Source organism: Bombina bombina, chromosome 2 (assembly GCF_027579735.1).
Source record: "Bombina bombina isolate aBomBom1 chromosome 2, aBomBom1.pri, whole genome shotgun sequence".
NCBI classification, from domain to species: domain Eukaryota; kingdom Metazoa; phylum Chordata; class Amphibia; order Anura; family Bombinatoridae; genus Bombina; species Bombina bombina.
The window spans coordinates 860,646,538-860,664,252 of record NC_069500.1 but is presented as its reverse complement, the minus strand read 5'-3'; the positions used below and the strand labels follow the sequence as shown (position 1 = coordinate 860,664,252).

Genomic DNA, 17,715 nt, shown 5'->3' with positions numbered 1-17,715 from the left:
TTTTAGCTAGAAGGGCTTTATGGCATTAAATCTTGGAATGCAGATATGACTTCTAAGTCAACATTGCTTTCTCTTTCTTTCCAAGGTAATACATTATTTGGTTCTCAGTTAGATTCATTAATTTCAACTGTTACTGGGGGGAAGGAGCCTTTTTGCCTCAGGACAAAAAATCTAAAGGTAAATATAGGGACTGCTAATCGTTTTAGTTTCTTTCGTCAGATAAGGAACAAAAGCACTGACCCTTCCTCTAAAGGAAACAGTTTCCGTTTGGAAACCTTCTCCAGGTCTGGAATAAATCCAAGCCTTTTCGAAGTCAAAACCCAGCCCCCTAAATCCACATGAAGGTGCGGCCCCTCATTCCAGCACAGCTGGTAGGGGGCCAGGTTACGATTTTTCAAAGATGTTTGGATCAATTCGATTTCACAGTCTTTGGATTCAGAACATTGTTTCAAAGGGGTACAGAATAGGTTTCAAGGTAAAGCCGCCTGTGAGAAGATTTTTTCTCTCACGCATCCCAGTAAACCCAGTAAAGGCTCAGGCGGTTTCTGAAATGTGTTTCAGACCTAGAGTCAGCTGGGGGTAATTATGCCAGTTCCAGTTTTGGAACAGGGTCTGGGGTTTTACTCAAATCTATTCATTGTACCAAAGAAGGAGAATTCCTTCAGACCAGTTCTGGATCTAAAAATATTGAATTGTTATGTAAGAATACCAACATTCAAAATGGTGACTATAAGGACTATTCTGCCTTTTGTTTAGCAAAGGGCATATATGTCTACAATAGACTTACAGGATGCATATCTTCTATTCCAATTCATCCAGATCACTATCAGTTCCTGAGATTCTCTATTCTAGACAAGCATTACCAGTTTGTTGCTCTTCCGTTTGGCCTGAGCAACCAGCCTCCAAGGATCTTTTCAAAGGTTCTCGGTGCCCTTCTCTCTGTAATCAGAGAACAGGGTATTGCGGTATTTCCGTATTTGAACGATATCTTGGTACTTGCTCAGTCTTTACATTCTGCAGAATCTCATACGAATCAACTTGTGTTGTTTCTTCAAAGACATGGTTGGAGGATCAATTTACCAAAGAGTTCATTGATTCCTCAGACAAAGGTAACCTTTTTGGGTTTCCAAATAGATTCAGTGTCCATGACTTTGTCTCTAACAGAAAAGAGACGTCTGAATTTAGTTTCAGCTTGTCGAAACCTTCAGTCTCAATCATTCCCTTCGGTAGCTTTGTGCATGGAAAATTCTAGGTCTCATGACTGCTGCATCGGACGCGATCCCTTTTGCTCGTTTTCACATGAGACCTCTTCAGCTGTGTATGCTGAACCAATGGTGCAGGGATTATACAAAGATATCACAATTAATATCCTTAAATCCCAATGTTCGATCTTCTCTGACTTGGTGGTTGGATCACCATCGTTTAATTCAAGGGGCTTCTTTTGTTCGTCCAACCTGGACTTTGATCTCAACAGATGCGAGTCTTTCAGGTTGGGGATCTCTGACAGCGCAGGGGGTTTGGGAATCTCAGGAGACGAGATTACCAATCCACATTTTGTAACTCCGTGCGATTTTCAGAGCTCTTCAGTTCTGGCCTTTTCTGAAGAGAGAATCATTTATTTGTTTTCAGACAGACAATGTCACAACCGTGGCGTATGTCAATCATCAAGGAGGGACTCACAGTCTTCAGGCTATGAAAGAAGTATCTCGGATACTTGTATGGGCGGAATCCAGCTCTTGTCTAATTTCTGCGGTTCACATCCCAGGTATAGACAATTGGGAAGCGGATTATCTCAGTCGCCAGACGCTGCATCCGGGCGATTGGTCTCTTCACCCAGAGGTATTTCTTCAGATTGTTCAAATCTGGGGACTTCCAGAAATAGATCTGATGGCCTCTCATCTAAACAAGAAACTTCCCAGGTATCTGTCCAGATCCAGGGATCCTCAGGCGGAAGCAGTGGATTCGTTGTCGCTTCCTTGGAATTATCAACCTGCTTATATCTTTCCGCCTCTAGTTCTCTTCCAAGAGTGATTTCCAAAATCCTAATGGAGCGTTCGTTGGTACTGCTGGTTGGCTCCAGCATGACCTCACAGGTTTTGGTATGCGGATCTTGTTCGGATGGCCAGTTGCCAACCTTGGACACTTCCGTTAAGGCCAGACCTTCTATCTCAAGGCCCATTTTTCCATCAGGATCTCAAATCATTAAATTTGAAGGTATGGAGATTTGAACGCTTAATTACTTAGTCCATAGAGGTTTCTCTGACTCAGTGATTAATACTATGTTGCAGGCTCGTAAATCTGTATCTAGAAGATTTATTACAGAGTCTGGAAGACTTACATTTATTGGTGTTCTTCTCATAAATTCTCTTGGCATTCTTTTAGAATTCCTAGAATTTTACAGTTACTTCAGGATGGTTTGGATAAGGGTTTATCTGCAAGTTCTTTGAAAGGACAAATCTCTGCTCTTTCCGTTCTTTTTCACAGAAAGATTGCTAAACTTCCTGATATTCATTTGTTTTGTGCAGGCTTTGGTTCGTATCAAGCCTGTCATTAAGTCAATCTCTCCTCCCTTGGAGTCTTAATTTGGTTCTGAGGGCTTTACAGGGCTCCCTCGTTTGAACCTATGCATTCTCTGGATATTAAATTACATTCTTGGAAAGTTTTGTTCCCTTTTGGCCATCTCTTCTGCTAGAAGAGTTTTTGAGTTATCTGCTCTCTTCTTGTGAATCTCCTTTTCTGATTTTTCATCAGGATAAGGCGGATGTTGCGGACTTCATTTAAATTTTTACCTAAAGTTGTGAATTCTAACAACATTAGTAGAGAAATTGTTGTTCCTTCGTTGTGTCCTAATCCTAAGAATTCTTGGAAAGATCTTTACATTCTTTGGATGTGGTTAGAGCTTTGAAATATTATGTTGAAGCTACTAAAGGTTTCAGAAAGACTTCTAGTCTATTTGTTATCTTTTCTAGTTCAGGAAAGGTCAGAAGGCTTTTGCCATTTCCTTGGCATCTTGGTTAAAGTCTTTGATTCATCATGCTTATGTGGAGTCGGGTAAGTCCCCGCCTCAAAGGATTACAGCTCATTCTACTAGGTCAGTTTCTACTTCCTGGGCTTTTAGGAATGAAGCTTCTGTTGATCAGATTTGCAAAGCAGCAACTTGGTCTTCTTTGCATACTTTTACTAAATTCTACCATTTTGATGTTTTTCTCTTCTCTCTGAAGCAGTTTTTGGGTAGAAAGTACTTCAGGCAGCTGTTTCAGTTTGATTCTTCTGCTTATTATTTAATTTTTTTGATTTGGGTTGTGGAACTTTTTCAGCGGAATTGGCTGTCTTTATTTTATCCCTCACTCTCTAGTGACTCTTGCGTGGAAGTCTCACATCTTGGGTATCTGCTATCCCATACGTCACTAGCTCATGGACTCTTGCTAATTACATGAAGAAAACATAATTTATGTAAGAACTTACCTGATAAATTCATTTCTTTCATATTAGCAAGAGTCCATGAGGCCCACCCTTTTTTGTGGGTGGTTATGATTTTTTTGTATAAAGCACAATTATTCCAATTCTTATTTTTGATGCTTTCGCTCCTTTATCACCCCACTTCTTGGCTATTCGTTAAACTGAATTGTGGATGTGGTGAGGGTTGTATTTGTAGGCATTTTGAGGTTTGGGAAACTTTGCCCCCCTACTGGTAGGAATGTATATCCATACGGTCACTAGCTCATGGACTCTTGCTAATATGAAAGAAATGAATTTATCAGGTAAGTTCTTACATAAATTATGTTTTTTATCTTGAATGTTTTGTTCCTAGTTGCTATCTCTTCAGCTCGAAGAGTTTCTGAACTATCTGCATTACAATGTGACTCACCTTATCTGGTGTTCCATGCTGATAAGGTGGTTTTTGTGTACCAAGCCTGGGTTCTTACCTAAGGTTGTTACTAACAGGAATATCAATCAAGAAATTGTTGTTCCTTATATGTGTCCTTAATCCTTCTTGTAAGAAGGAACGTCTGTTGCACAACTTGGACGTGGTTCATGCTTTGAAATTTTATTTGCAGGCAACCAAAGATTTTCGTCAAACATTCTCTTTGTTTGTTGTCTATTCTGTAAAGCGTAGGGGTCAAAAGGCTACGGCGATTTCTCTTTCCTTTTTGGCTGAAAATCATCATACGTTATGATGACAGCAGCCTCCTGAAAGGATTACAGCTCATTCTACTAGAGCGGTAGCTTCCACATGGGCTTTTAAAAATGATGCTTCTGTTGAACAGATTTGTAAGGCTGCGACTTGGTCTTCGCTTCATACCTTTTCCAAATTTTACAAATTTGATACTTTTGCTTCTTCGGAGGCTATTTCTTTCATGTAATTAGCAAGAGTCCATGAGCTAGTGACGTATGGGATATACATTCCTACCAGGAGGGGCAAAGTTTCCCAAACCTCAAAATGCCTATAAATACACCCCTCACCACACCCACAAATCAGTTTTACAAACTTTGCCTCCTATGGAGGTGGTGAAGTAAGTTTGTGCTAGATTCTACGTTGATATGCGCTCCGCAGCAGGTTGGGGCTCCGGTTTTCCTCTCAGCGTGCAGTGAATGTCAGAGGGATGTGAGGAGAGTATTGCCTATTTGAATTCAATGATCTCCTGCTACGGGGTCTATTTCATAGGTTCTCTGTTATCGGTCGTAGAGATTCATCTCTTACCTCCCTTTTCAGATCGACGATTATACTCTTATATATACCATTACCTCTACTGATTCTCGTTTCAGTACTGGTTTGGCTTTCTACTACATGTAGATGAGTGTCCTGGGGTAAGTAAGTCTTATTTTCTGTGACACTCTAAGCTATGGTTGGGCACTTTTATATAAAGTTCTAAATATATGTATTCAAACATTTATTTTCCTTGACTCAGGATGTTCAACGTTCCCTTATTTCAGACAGTCAGTTTCATATTTGGGATAATGCATATGAATTTATCATTTTTTTCTTACCTTAAAATTGACTTTTTTTCCTGTGGGCTGTTAGGCTCGCGGGGGCTGAAAATGCTTCATTTTATTGCGTCATTCTTGGCGCAGACTTTTTTGGCGCAAAAATATTTTTCTATTTCCGGCGTCATACGTGTCGCCGGAAGTTGCGTCATCCTTTTGAGTTTTTTTTGCGCCAAAAGTGTCGGCGTTCCGGATGTGGCGTCATTTTTGGCGCCAAAAGCATTTAGGCGCCAAATAATGTGGGCGGTCTTTTTTGGCGCTAAAAAATATAGGCGTCATTATTGTCTCCACATTATTTAAGTCTCATTATTTATTGCTTCTGGTTGCTAGAAGCTTGTTCACTGGCATTTTTTCCCATTCCTGAAACTGTCATTTATGGAATTTGATCAATTTTGCTTTATATGTTGTTTTTTCTATTACATATTGTAAGATGTCCCAGATTGACCCTGAGTCAGAAGATACTACTGGAAAATCACTGCCTGGTGCTGGATCTACCAAAGTTAAGTATATCTGCTGTAAACTTGTGGTATCTGTTCCTCCAGCTGTTGTTTGTAATGAATGTCATGACAAACTTGTTAATGCAGATAATATTTCCTTTAGTAATACTACATTACCTGTTGCTGTTCCATCAACATCTAATACTAGTGTTCCTGTTAACATAAGAGATTTTGTGTCTAAATCCATTAAGAAGGCTATGTCTGTTATTCCTCCTTCTAGTAAACGTAAAAGGTCTTTTAAAACTTCTCATTTTTCAGATGAATTTTTAAATGAACATCATCATTCTGATTCTGATAGTGGTTCCTCTGGTTCAGAGGATTCTGTCTCAGAGGTTGATGCTGATAAATCTTCATATTTATTCAAAATGGAATTTATTCGTTCTTTACTTAAAGAGGTTTTAATTGCATTAGAAATAAAGGATTCTGGTCCTCTTGATACTAAATCTAAACGTTTAAATAAGGTTTTTAAATCTCCTGTAGTTATTCCAGAGGTTTTTCCTGTCCCTGATGCTATTTCTGAAGTAATCTCCAAGGAATGGAATAATTTGGGTAATTCATTTACTCCTTCTAAACGTTTTAAGCAATTATATCCTGTGCCAGCTGACAGATTAGAGTTTTGGGACAAAATCCCTAAAGTTGATGGGGCTATCTCTACTCTTGCTAAACATACTACTATTCCTACGGCAGATAGTACTTCCTTTAAGGATCCTTTAGATAGGAAAATTTAATCCTTTCTAAGAAAAGCTTACTTATGTTCAGGTAATCTTCTTAGACCTGCTATATCTTTAGCGGATGTTGCTGCAGCTTCAACTTTTTGGTTAGAGGCTTTAGCGCAACAAATAACAGATCATAATTCTCATAGCATTGTTAATCTTCTTCAACATGCTAATAACTTTATTTGTGATGCCATCTTTGATATCATTAGAGTTGATGTCAGGTATATGTCTCTAGCTATATTAGCTAGAAGAGCTTTATGGCTTAAAACTTGGAATGCTGATATGTCTTCTAAGTCAACTTTGCTTTCCCTTTCCTTCCAGGGTAATAAATTATTTGGTTCTCAGTTGGATTCTATTATCTCAACTGTTACTGGAGGGAAAGGAACTTTTTTACCACAGGATAAAAAATCTAAAGGTAAATTTAGGTCTAATAATCGTTTTCGTTCCTTTCGTCACAATAAGGAACAAAAGCCTGATCCTTCATCCACAGGAGCGGTATCAGTTTGGAAACCATCTCCAGTCTGGAATAAATCCAAGCCTTTTAGAAAACCAAAGCCAGCTCCCAAGTCCACATGAAGGTGCGGCCCTCATTCCAGCTCAGCTGGTAGGGGGCAGATTACGATTTTTTCAAAGAAATTTGGATCAATTCAATTCACAATCTTTGGATTCAGAACATTGTTTCAGAAGGGTACAGAATTGGCTTCAAAATAAGGCCTCCTGCAAAGAGATTTTTTCTTTCCCGTGTCCCAGTAAATCCAGCGAAGGCTCAAGCATTTCTGAAATGTGTTTCAGATCTAGAGTTGGCTGGAGTAATTATGCCAGTTCCAGTTCTGGAACAGGGACTGGGGTTTTATTCAAATCTCTTCATTGTACCAAAGAGGAGAATTCCTTCAGACCAGTTCTGGATCTAAAAATATTGAATCGTTATGTAAGGATACCAACATTCAAAATGGTAACTATAAGGACTATCCTGCCTTTTGTTCAGCAAGGGCATTATATGTCCACAATAGATTTACAGGATGCATATCTGCATATTCCGATTCATCCAGATCACTATCAGTTTCTGAGATTCTCTTTCCTAGACAAGCATTACCAATTTGTGGCTCTGCCGTTTGACCTAGCAACAGCTCCAAGGATTTTTACAAAGGTTCTCGGTGCCCTTCTGTCTGTAATCAGAGAACAGGGTATTGTGGTATTTCCTTATTTGGACGATATCTTGGTACTTGCTCAGTCTTCACATTTAGCAGAATCTCATACGAATCGACTCGTATTGTTTCTTCGAGATCATGGTTGGAGGATCAATTTGCCAAAAAGTTCATTGATTCCTCAGACAAGGGTAACCTTTTTAGGTTTCCAGATAGATTCAGTGTCCATGACTCTGTCTCTGACAGACAAGAGACGTCTAAAATTGGTTTCAGCCTGTCGAAACCTTCAGTCTCAATCATTCCCTTCGGTAGCCTTATGCATGGAAATTCTAGGTCTTATGACTGCTGCATCGGACGCGATCCCCTTTGCTTGTTTTCACATGCGACCTCTTCAGCTCTGTATGCTGAACCAGTGGTGCAGGGATATCACAAAGATACATCAATTAATATCTTTAAAACCATTTGTACGACACTCTCTGACGTGGTGGACAGATCACCAACGTTTAGTTCAGGGGGCTTCTTTTGTTCTTCCAAGTCTGACAGGTTGGGGAGCACTTTGGGGGTCTCTGACAGCACAAGGAGTTTGGGAATCTCAGGAGGTGAGATTACCAATCAATATTTTGGAACTCCGTGCAATTTTCAGAGCTCTTCAGTCTTGGCCTCTTCTAAAGAGAGAATCGTTCATTTGTTTTCAGACAGACAATGTCACAACTGTGGCATATATCAATCATCAAGGAGGGACTCACAGTCCTCTGGCTATGAAAGAAGTATCTCGAATTTTGGTTTGGGCGGAATCCAGCTCCTGTCTAATTTCTGCGGTTCATATCCCAGGTATAGACAATTGGGAAGCGGATTATCTCAGCCGCCAAACGTTACATCCAGGCGAATGTTCTCTTCACCCAGAGGTATTTCTTCAGATTGTTCAAATGTGGGGACTTCCAGAAATAGATCTGATGGCTTCTCATCTAAACAAGAAACTTCCCAGGTATCTGTCCAGATCCAGGGATCCTCAAGCGGAAGCAGTGGATGCATTGTCACTTCCTTGGAAGTATCATCCTGCCTATATCTTTCCGCCTCTAGTTCTTCTTCCAAGAGTAATCTCCAAGATTCTGAAGGGATGCTCGTTTGTTCTGCTGGTGGCTCCAGCATGGCCGCACAGGTTTTGGTATGCGGATCTTGTCCGGATGGCCTCTTGCCAACCGTGGACTCTTCTGTTAAGACCAGACCTTCTGTCGCAAGGTCCTTTTTTCCATCAGGATCTCAAATCCTTAAATTTAAAGGTATGGAGATTGAACGCTTGATTCTTAGTCAAAGAGGTTTCTCTGACTCTGTGATTAATACTATGTTACAGGCTCGTAAATCTGTATCTAGGAAGATATATTATAGAGTCTGGAAGACTTACATTTCTTAGTGTCTTTCTCATCATTTTTCCTGGCATTCTTTTAGAATTCCGAGAATTTTACAGTTTCTTCAGGATGGTTTGGATAAAGGTTTGTCTGCAAGTTCCTTGAAAGGACAAATCTCTGCTCTTTCTGTTCTTTTTCACAGAAAGATTGCTAATCTTCCTGATATTCGTTGTTTTGTACAAGCTTTGGTTCGTATAAAACCTGTCATTAAGTAAATTTCTCCTCCTTGGAGTTTGAATTTGGTTCTGGGGGCTCTTCAAGCTCCTCCTTTTGAACCTATGCATTCTTTGGACATTAAATTACTTTCTTGGAAAGTTTTGTTTCTTTTGGCCATCTCTTCTGCTAGAAGAGTTTCTGAATTATCTGCTCTTTCTTGTGAGTCTCCTTTTCTGATTTTTCATCAGGATAAGGCGGTGTTGCGAACTTCTTTTCAATTTTTACCTAAGGTTGTGAATTCTAACAACATTAGTAGAGAAATTGTGGTTCCTTCATTATGTCCTAATCCTAAGAATTCTAAGGAGAAATCATTGCATTCTTTGGATGTAGTTAGAGCTTTGAAATATTATGTTGCAGCTACTAAGAATTTCCGAAAGACTTCTAGTCTTTTTGTTATCTTTTCCGGTTCTAGGAAAGGTCAGAAGGCCTCTGCCATTTCTTTGGCATCTTGGTTGAAATCTTTAATTCATCATGCTTATGTCGAGTCGGGTAAAACTCCGCCTCAAAGGATTACAGCTCATTCTACTAGGTCAGTTTCTACTTCCTGGGCTTTTAGGAATGAAGCTTCTGTTGATCAGATTTGCAAAGCAGCAACTTGGTCTTCTTTGCATACTTTTACCATTCTACCATTTTGATGTATTTTCTTCTTCTGAAGCAGTTTTTGGTAGAAAAGTACTTCAGGCAGCTGTTTCAGTTTGATTCTTCTGCCTATAATTTCAGTTTTTTTCATTATAAGATTTAAACTTTATTTTGGGTGTGGATTATTTTCAGCGGAATTGGCTGTCTTTATTTTATCCCTCCCTCTCTAGTGACTCTTGCGTGGAAGATCCACATCTTGGGTAGTCATTATCCCATACGTCACTAGCTCATGGACTCTTGCTAATTACATGAAAGAAAACATAATTTATGTAAGAACTTACCTGATAAATTCATTTCTTTCATATTAGCCAGAGTCCATGAGGCCCACCCTTTTTTGTGGTGGTTATAATTTTTTTGTATAAAGCACAATTATTCCAATTCCTTATTTTTTATGCTTTCACACTTTTTTCTTATCACCCCACTTCTTGGCTATTCGTTAAACTGATTTGTGGGTGTGGTGAGGGGTGTATTTATAGGCATTTTGAGGTTTGGGAAACTTTGCCCCTCCTGGTAGGAATGTATATCCCATACGTCACTAGCTCATGGACTCTTGCTAATATGAAAGAAATGAATTTATCAGGTAAGTTCTTACATAAATTGTTTTTTGGGAGAAAGGTTTTGCAAGCAGTGGTGCCTTCCGTTTAGGTTTCTGTCTTGTCCCTCCCTTCATCCGTGTCCTAAAGCTTCGGTATTGGTATCCCACAAGTAAGGATGAATCCGTGGACTCGGTACATCATGCAAAAGAAAACGAAATTTATGCTTACCTGATAAATTTCTTTCTTTTGCGATGTACCGAGTCCACGGCCCGCCCTGTCTATTCAAGAATGATGGTATTTTTTATTAAAAACGTCAGTCACCTCTGCACCTTATAGTTTCTTCTTTTCTTCCTTGGCCTTCTGTCGAATGACTGGGGGGTGGAGTTAAGGGGGGAGCTATATAGACAGCTCTGCTGTGGTGCTCTCTTTGCCACTTCCTGTTAGGAAGGATAATATCCACAAGTAAGGATGAATCATTGGACTCGGTACATCGCAAAAGAAAGAAATTTATCAGGTAAGCATAAATTTAGTTTTTTCTTCTGGCACCTTTTATACCCTGATAGTTCTCCTACTGTTCCTTGTTCCCTTGGCAGGATGACTGGGGGAAGTGGGAGAAGTATTTAAGCCTTTGGCTGGGGTTTCTGGCTCCTCCTGGTGCCCAGGTTCATTATTTCCCAACAGTAAGGAATGAAGCCGTGGACCGTTGGAAAGGCGATTACCTTTCCAACGGTGCGTCTTGGAGGTCTGTAGCTGCTTAGATACCTGAGATACAGGCTTCTAAGCAGCATGCCCCCATCTCCCTATACATGTCCATTGTCAACTTTAAATAAAGTTGCGCGGTGACATCATCACGTCATTGCACATGACATCACCGCGCCAAACGTGAAGCCCTGCCGATGCCTGTCACTTTACAGGCTAGATCGGGTGGGAGCCCCCAAATTGCCCTCAAGGTGGGTGAGTGCTAGGGACGGCTCTGAGCCGTCTTCAGCACCTGACTGGGAGAATTTGCGACGGCTCAGAGCCGTCGTTAGCACTCAAAAAGAATAAATTGCAGGCGTTATCAAAATCATTAATGTTTAATTTTGACTTTAAGGTACCTTTTTAAATAACATTTCTATTAAATGAGCATCCTAGTCTGTTATTTCCTGATGTGTAATGATTACTGTATGAAGCATTAACGTTTGACACTGAATAATGAAATATTTGAACTTATAACTTCTGATATATATATATATATATATATATATATCCAATAGTATATAAAGTTATTTAAAATATTAAAAGCAAAAAAAAGTTAAATATCTGTTTTCTTTTAACTTTTTTAGATTTGACTTAATTTCGCACACAAGGCAAACCATGAACTCAGATGGATTAAACTCACTCATATACAACGTGATAAAGAATGAGAAATTTCCTCTCTACACAAAAATAACTGTGGATGTTGGACCATCACAAAGATAACTTTTACTAAATCAACTATATTCTGCACATGAAGCCATATTCATCATTGCGAGCAATGAAATCTTTGAGAGTGTGTTAAAGGACACTAAAGTAAAAAATTAAATTAGAAATCTTTAAAACATTGCACTGTCAATCCTATTGTTCTTACACCCAAGGTGCTCCTTAGTCTAATGCTAAAGCAGGTTAACTGGGAGTGTATGGTTTTGTGATCTTACCCTCCTTGTAAATTACTTTTTAAAAATAAATGGTCTATTCTTTTATTCATTACTTAAAAGGACAGTCTGCTCCAGAATTTTTTGTTTTCTTATAAAGATAGATACGGTAATCCCTTTATTATCTATTCCCTTCCCCAGTTTTTGACTTGCCAATACATTGTATCTAAGCCTCTGTAGACTGCCCCCTTATTGCGGTTATTTTGACATACTTGAATTTTAGCAAATCAGTGGAGTAAATAACTCCACTAGAGTGAGCACAATGTTATCTATATGGCAGACATGAACTAGCGTTGTCTAGCTGTGAAAAACTGTCAAAATGCACTGAGATAAGAGGCAGCCTTCAAGGGCTTAGAAATTAGCATGTGAGCCTACCTAGGTTTAGCGTTCAATAAAGAATAGCAAGAGAACAAAGCAAATTTGATGATATAAGTTAATTGGAAAGTTGTTTAAATTGCATGCCCTATCTGAATCATGAAAGTTTAATTTTGACTAGACTGTCACTTTAAGTTTCTCTAAATATATGCTATTTGGACTGTTTTTCTCAGGTTATACATAAGGACCTTTGTATAAAAAAAATGTATGCAATAACAAGATGCTTTTCTATAATTTTTGTAATCAAATATCTACATGGAAGTCCCTTGTTTATTTTACATTTATATTGAATATTGATTTTTTTATTCAATGCTGCTATATATTTATATATATATATATATATATATATATATATATATATATATATGTATGTGTGTGTGTGTATGTATATATATATATTTTATATAATTTGGATGTTTACAAACTGTAGTTTTTAAATTGCAAGTAACCAAAAATATGTCTGTGTTAATGCAATTTCTCTCTGAGCATAGAACATGTTTGAATTTCAATAGTACCATCCCCATTTCTGTCATAAACATACTGTGTTTTAAAAAATAAAGCAAAAGGCAAATTTGCTTTTATTTCCAGTGAAATTTAATAGAAATATCAGTATGCTAACATACTATTTTGCAGTTTATTAATCAAAGGACTAGATTTTTGAATGGAGAGCTTTATCCTATAAGAGGTAGGTGGTGGAATTTCCAGTTCCTCTGGTACCCTCCTTTTCAGCATGTGTATAAATTTGAGTAAATCGAATCTGAAGTGTTACCTTGAACACATTTAGAAATACCGTAATCCATGGCTTGTTACTGAGTTTGTCAGTGTGTCTGTTTAGTGCGAGTATAATTGTCTTATAGGCATCTGCTTATTGAGACAATGCATATCTCTTTGAAGCCAACATTGAGTGGCCTGGTGTCCATCCCATTTATGTACTTAATTTATGTCAATAAAAGATTTAATTGTTATGGTAAATTCTTTCTTCACTCATGTTGGTAGATTTTTTTTTTTACCAGTAATATTACATACAGTATCTTCTGATATTCTGGAGGATAAAAAGGACCCCTCATCATTTTGTGAGCAGGAATTGAAGTGGGTGGAGTCACAGGGGGTCCGTGGATGGGTTGTGGGCATGTCTGGCCAGTAGGCTATCAAAGTTTCTTAACACCCAGGACAATTTATAGCTGCAGGCAGACCTACCAACCCATGGCAATCCCATAGTATTGGTTAAGTGAGGCCATCTCCATTTTGTGGGTGAGCTTGGTCACGGGCAGATAGTGAACAGGATCATGAGCATGTAAGGGTGGATTATGGACTGGGGCTAAGGGAAATTCTGCAAATCAGTACATATTGCTGTCTTAGAGGGGACAGAGCTCAGAAATTAGGGACTGCCCCTGTCAAATAGACACAGTTGGAGGGTCTAACTCTCTAATGTAATAAAGTGTAATATCTGCCACCCTAATCATTCACTCAGAGTGGAGTATTGAATATTTACATTGAAGCTTGCTGGAAAAGTCTGTTTGGGAACAACTGATACTGCTGTATTAAAGTATACTGACTGAAAGGGACAACTTGTATGGAAAGCTTAGGAACAGCAGTTCTTTTTTTATTTTTTTTATAACAATAATACAAAAAAATATATTTAATGCAAAATAAATACATAAATTGAATACAGTTGCCCATTGATTATGTGTATGTTGATTCTGTAATAGTCCAAACTTAAACTAAACCCTATTTAAAAGGGATGAAATGTAGTTGCTGTTGAATGTTTCTACAGGTATTAACCCCTAGACTGCTAGGCACATTGATTTATGAACATTAAAACTTTCTAATGATAGTGAGAGTCCACAAGTACTTACTCTTGGGATTACATTGCCTGTCCACCAGGAGGAGGCAAAGACACCCTACAAGAGCTGTAAATATCCTTTGCACTTCCTTCCCAGTAGTTCTTTGCCTTGTCAAGGAGAGGGCAAGGAGATAAGTGTACACAGATTTTTTTTTTTTTTTTTACCCTCAGTGGATAGTTTCCAGAAGAGAGAGTATAACATTGAAGGCTGTGCAATTTAAATCTTTAGTGAAGTAAAGTTTCCCAAACCTCAAAATCCTATAAAACCCTCCCACCTCACTCATACATTTAGTATTTACTTTTCCATCGTTGGAGGTAGTTAAAGTAAGATGATGTGCTTGATTTCTTCAGTGAAAGGCACTGCAGAGCATATTGAAGCCCAGCTCCACTCAGAGTACACTGAGAGGGATGTGAATGGAGTACTGCCCCATAATACTATGTTTTGCCTCATGGGAAATCCTTCATGGGCTCTCTGTAAATTCAGTTGCAGGGACTCGTCTCCTGCCTCCCTTTACAGATCACCTTCTACCCCCAATACCTCTGCTGATATGTTTCAGTACTGGTTTGGCTGACTGCTACTAAGTGGACGAGTGTCTATGGGTAAGTATATTTCTTTCCTAAGATATGGGAGAGTCCACAACGTCATCAATTACTAGTGGGAATATCACTCCTGGCCAGCAGAAGGAGGCAAAGAGCACCACAGCAAAGCTGTTAAGTGTCACTCCCCTACCCATAATCCCCAGTCATTTTCTTTGCCTCTGTTAAATGGAGGAGGTGAAGTTTTGGTGTCTGAAGAAAATTGAATTATTTTCGCTACAAGCAAGATTTTGGGTATAGCTGTAGTCCATGTCAATCTTTCTTTCATGTAATTAGCAAGAGTCCATGAGCTAGTGACGTATGGATATACATTCCTACCAGGAGGGGCAAAGTTTCCCAAACCTCAAAATGCCTACAAATACACCCCTCACCACACCCACAAATCAGTTTTACAAAACTTTGCCTCCTATGGAGGTGGTGAAAGTAAGTTTGTGCTAGATTCTACGTTGATATGCGCTCCGCAGCAGGTTGGAGCCCGGTTTTCCTCTCAGCGTGCAGTGAATGTCAGAGGGATGTGAGGAGAGTATTGCCTATTTGAATGCAGTGATCTCCTTCTACGGGGTCTATTTTATAGGTTCTCTGTTATCGGTCGTAGAGATTCATCTCTTACCTCCCTTTTCAGATCGACGATATACTCTTATATATAATACCATTACCTCTGCTGATTTTCGTTTCAGTACTGGTTTGGCTTTCTACAAACATGTAGATGAGTGTCCTGGGGTAAGTAAGTCTTATTTTCTGTGACACTCTAAGCTATGGTTGGGCACTTTGTTTATAAAGTTCTAAATATATGTATTCAAACATTTATTTACCTTGACTCAGGATATTCAACATTCCTTATTTTCAGACAGTTTCATATTTGGGATAATGCACTTGAATCAATTATTTTTCTTACCTTAAAAATTTGACTTTTTTCCCTGTGGGCTGTTAGGCTCGCGGGGCTGAAAATGCTTCATTTTATTGCGTCATTCTTGGCGCGGACTTTTTTGGCGCAAAAAATCTTTTCTGTTTCCGGCGTCATACGTGTCGCCGGAAGTTGCGTCATTTTTGACGTTCTTTTGCGCCAAAGATGTCGGCGTTCCGGATGTGGCGTCATTTTTGGCGCCAAAAGCATTTAGGCGCCAAATAATGTGGGCGTCTTATTTGGCGCTAAAAAAATATGGGCGTCACTTTTGTCTCACATTATTTAAGTCTCATTTTTCTTTGCTTCTGGTTGCTAGAAGCTTGTTCCTTGGCATTTTTTCCCATTCCTGAAACTGTCATTTAAGGAATTTGATCAATTTTGCTTTATATGTTGTTTTTTCTCTTACATATTGCAAGATGTCTCACGTTGCATCTGAGTCAGAAGATACTTCAGGAAAATCGCTGTCTGGTGCTGGAACTACCAAAGCTAAGTGTATCTGCTGTAAACTTTTGGTAGCTATTCCTCCAGCTGTTGTTTGTATTAATTGTCATGACAAACTTGTTAATGCAGATAATATTTCCTTTAGTAATGTACCATTACCTGTTGCAGTTCCATCAACATCTAATGTTCAGAATGTTCCTGATAACATAAGAGATTTTGTTTCTGAATCCATCAAGAAGGCTATGTCTGTTATTCCTCCTTCTAGTAAACATAAAAAATCTTTTAAAACTTCTCTTTATACAGATGAATTTTTAAATGAACATCATCATTCTGATTCTAATGACTCTTCTGGTTCAGAGGATTCTGTCTCAGAGGTTGATGCTGATAAATCTTCATATTTATTTAAAATGGAATTTATTCGTTCTTTACTTAAAGAAGTACTAATTGCTTTAGAAATTGAGGATTCTGGTCCTCTTGATACTAACTGTAAACGTTTAGATAAGGTCTTTAAATCTCCTGTGGTTATTCCAGAAGTTTTTCCTGTTTCTGGTGCTATTTCTGAAGTAATTTCCAGAGAATGGAATAATTAGGGTAATTCATTTACTCCTTCTAAACGTTTTAAGCAATTATATCCTGTGCCGTCTGACAGATTAGAATTTTGGGACAAAATCCCTAAAGTTGATGGGGCTATTTCTACCCTTGCTAAACGTACTACTATTCCTACGTCAGATGGTACTTCCTTTAAGGATCCTTTAGATAGGAAAATTTAATCCTTTCTAAGAAAAGCTTATCTGTGTTCAGGTAATCTTCTTAGACCTGCTATATCATTGGCTGATGTTGCTGCAGCTTCAACTTTTTGGTTGGAAATTTTAGCGCAACAAGTAACATATCATGATTCTCATAATATTATTATTCTTCTTCAACATGCTAATAATTTTATCTGTGATGCCATTTTTGATATCAGAGTTGATGTCAGGTTTATGTCTCTAGCTATTTTAGCTAGAAGAGCTTTATGGCTTAAAACTTGGAATGCTGATATGTCTTCTAAATCGACTCTACTTTCCATTTCTTTCCAGGGGAACAAATTATTTGGTTCTCAGTTGGATTCTATTATCTCAACTGTTACTGGTGGGAAAGGAACTTTTTTACCACAGGATAAAAAATCTAAGGGTAAAAACAGGGCTAATAATCGTTTTCGTTCCTTTCGTTTCAACAAAGAACAAAAGCCTGATCCTTCATCCCCAGGAGCAGTTTCAGTTTGGAAACCATCTCCAGTCTGGAATAAATCCAAGCCTTCTAGAAAAGCAAAGCCAGCTTCTAAGTCCACATGAAGGTGCGGCCCTCATTCCAGCTCAGCTGGTAGGGGGCAGGTTACGTTTTTTTCAAAAAAATTTGGATCAAATATGTTCACAATCTTTGGATTCAGAACATTGTTTCAGAAGGGTACAGAATTGGTTTCAAGATAAGACCTCCTGCAAAGAGATTTTTTGTTTCCCGTGTCCCAGTAAACGCAGTGAAAGCTCAAGCATTTCTGAAATGTGTTTCAGATCTAGAGTTGGCTGGAGTAATTATGCCAGTTCCAGTTCTGGAACAGGGGCTGGGGTTTTATTCGAATCTCTTCATTGTACCAAAGAAGGAGAATTCCTTCAGACCAGTTCTGGATCTAAAAATATTGAATCGTTATGTAAGGATACCAACGTTCAAAATGGTAACTGTAAGGACTATCTTGCCTTTTGTTCAA

The 17,715-nt window shown here is 38.6% G+C and overlaps 1 long non-coding RNA gene across 1 annotated transcript in view; it reads left to right on the top strand.

Moving 5' to 3' along the window:
• LOC128649751 (uncharacterized) overlaps positions 1-13,161 on the top strand; it is a 75,344-nt gene extending 62,183 nt beyond the window's left edge. Inside the window, exon 2 of the long non-coding RNA XR_008400691.1 lies at positions 11,467-13,161. This is a non-coding gene — a long non-coding RNA (uncharacterized LOC128649751). The remainder of the gene's footprint in view (positions 1-11,466) is intronic.
• Positions 13,162-17,715: the final 4,554 nt, after the last annotated feature.